Genomic DNA, 3,029 nt, shown 5'->3' with positions numbered 1-3,029 from the left:
GTTCAACCAGAGGCAGCATCGATCGGCTTCAGTTAGCAGCAGTAGCGAAGGAATCGCTTGATCGGGTTCAGTTAACAGCCATCGATCGATCAGGTTCAGTAATCCATAACCTGCAGTGCAATTGCTTGGGTTCAATTAGGCAACGTCTTGCTCGAGTTCAGTTAGAGCCAAAGCATCGCACCCACGCGCATACGTGTATGAGAGAAACAGGCATCGCTCGGCCCCCGACCACCCACTGTAACCGGGAACTCCCTGATATTTTCCTCGCCCTCGCTGTCGGTGTCAAAACCGGCAGATCTCAGGTGGGGGGTCCCGAACTGTGTGTCTATGGTTGATGGTAACAGGAGGCGGGAGACACGATGTTTACCTAGCTTCGGGCCCTCTCTATGGAGGTAATACCCTACTTCCTGTTTGATTGATCTTCATGAATATGAGTATTACAAGAGTTGATCTACCACGAGATTGTAATGGCTAAAACCCTAGAAGGCTAGCCTATATGATTATGCGTGCCTCTACAGACTAAACCCTCCGGTTTATATAGACACCGAAGGGGACTAGGGTTGTACAAAGTCGGTTACAGAGAAAGGAATCTACATATCCGAACACCAAGCTTGCCATCCACGCAAAGGAGAGTCCCATCCGAACACAGGAAGAAGTCTTCTGTCTTGTATCTTCATAGCCCATCAGTCCGGCCCACGTCACATAGACCGGACGGCCGAGGACCCCTTAAACCAGGAATCCCTCAGTATCCCCTGAACCAGGCTTTAATGATGAGGTGTCCATCGCGCAGATTGTCTTCGGCATTGCAAGGCGGGTTCCCTCTCCGAATATTCCAAAGAGTCCTTCAAAAACAGAAAATGTGTCTGGCTCTGCAAAATAAATACCACACACAACTGCAGAGAGTATAGTATTTCACGAGTCCAATCCGCTGACAACTTTTTGTAGCGTGACATCACGTTGCCGCCCAGCCATTATTCGAACCGCTTTTTAGCCTGCTGCTCCATATTTCGAGATGCGTTTTCATTGGCATGTCTTGTCAAAGCAGAGATCGTGTCCCCTTATAGCAGGACTCTCACCAATACCGGCGTGGGTAACCCAACCGTGCCGCCTGCATGGCTCTTGGGAAATAGGCGATTTTTAAGGCGATTGGGGAGGCGCTTGATATTCGTTTCCTTTATAAGGAGATAAGGATTCACCCTTTTTCACCCACGCCTTCTCTCTCTTTGCCTCCCCCATTCTCGAGCTCCAGCGCCCAAGTTCTCATCTTTTCCGCCCCAAGAAAGCACTCCAACCATGTCTGGATCCGGAGCGCAAGGCAAGTGGATGGCCTCCTCCGTCAAGGAGAAGGACATTACCAAGCTCCGGGAGGCTGGGTATTTGGCCAAGGAAATCGCCCACCGGCTTTCGGCCCCAGGACAGATCGTCCCCACCCCGAAGCCCAATGAGAGGGTAGTATTAATCCCCCACTTCGTCCGCGGGTTGGTATTTCCTCTCCACCCGTTCGTCCGTGGACTCATGTTCTACTTTGGGCTGGATTTCCACGATCTGGCCCCCAACTCCTTCCTCACCATCTCGGCATTCATTGTCGTGTGTGAGGCCTTCCTCCGCATCCCACCCCACTTCAGATTATGGTTAAAGATCTTCAATGTGAAGCCGAAGGTCGTGGACAGTCGACACGCAGAGTGCGGAGGCGCCATGGTGAGCAAGATGCCCAACATCACATGGCTAATAGGTACCTTCGTGGAGACCATCAAAGGGTGGCAACAACAGTGGTTCTATGTCACAGAGCCGCGCGACACCACCTGGGCCATGGCTCCTGAATTCCAGTCTGGAGCCCCGATGCGGCTCACCTCCTGGCTAGAGATGGGCCTGGACTGGTCTTCATCGGACGAGCTGACAGCACTTCAGACCCGCATCAGGAGCATGATAGACAAGAATATCAAGCTTGTCAATGTGATCCAGGTGATGCTTGTTCATCGGATCCTTTCGTGCCAACGCCGCACTTGCCATTTGTGGGAGTATGATCCGGCCAAGAACCGGACTTTGCTGCATTTCTTCGGCACTATGCACGAAGACATATGTAAGGTGCTCTTCAAGTCCAACAAGACGTGGCCGGATATGGCCGAGGACCGTAGGCACGACTTGGCCCATACCGCTAGTCCGGTAAGTTTTTTCATGTTTTCAAGGTGTGTCCTTTACTTGCATACTCGAGGAAGACGCCTAAGCCTACCTATTGATTCTCTCAGGGCTGGACAAAGAAGGCGGAGTGGATTCACTATCCGGCTCCGCTGCCCGAAGACCCAGCAATTCCACTTCTGACGATGATGCTGGTTCTAGCGCCCTATCAAGCGTCGGAGAAGAAGGCCAAGAAGAAGGCCAAGGAGACCAGAGGTGGCCTCCGTCATAAGGGCACTTTGGACGTGACGTCCGGAGACGCCGACTCATTCCTCCGCCGCCGAGGACGACGAGGAAGAGGAGGAGGAAGAAGAAGAAAGCCATTCCCCCCCCTGAGCGGGAAGAAAGAAAAGGACAGCCTCCACATGTCTGGAAGCCGAAGCGTCCAAGAAGGGGAAAGCTTCCCTCCCAGACAACTCCACAGTGGACACCGACAGCAACTCGGAATAGCTCCCCAGGGATAAGCCCCTAGCCAAATCGTAAGTACTCGAAGATGCACTCATATATCTGGCCCTTTTCCTTTAGGGATTTAACATGTCGAATGATGTGCTGCAGCCCGGCCCTTTCCATCCTCCAGCGATCCTCATCAACGGGGAATTCGCTGGACCCGAGGGTGATGGACAACGGGTCCCTTCTGGTGGCCTCCTCTCCCAAGGCCAGGGATGACACCGAGATGTTGTCCCGAAGGACACCAGGCCAGGGAGAGATTCATGAAGCCGTCAAGGCAGCGCCAGAGGGTGAAACCTCGGCCGTCGGACATATGGGGGAGCAAACCCCCATGGATACTGACGATGGGGGCCATATCCAATTCGGCCCCCAGCCAAATACAATTCTGGAGACCTATGCCGCTCCGG

The sequence above is a fragment of the Triticum dicoccoides genome, chromosome 1B (genome assembly GCF_002162155.2).
Source record: "Triticum dicoccoides isolate Atlit2015 ecotype Zavitan chromosome 1B, WEW_v2.0, whole genome shotgun sequence".
Taxonomy (NCBI): Eukaryota; Viridiplantae; Streptophyta; class Magnoliopsida; order Poales; family Poaceae; genus Triticum; species Triticum dicoccoides.
Note: the sequence above shows the minus strand (reverse complement) of the source record.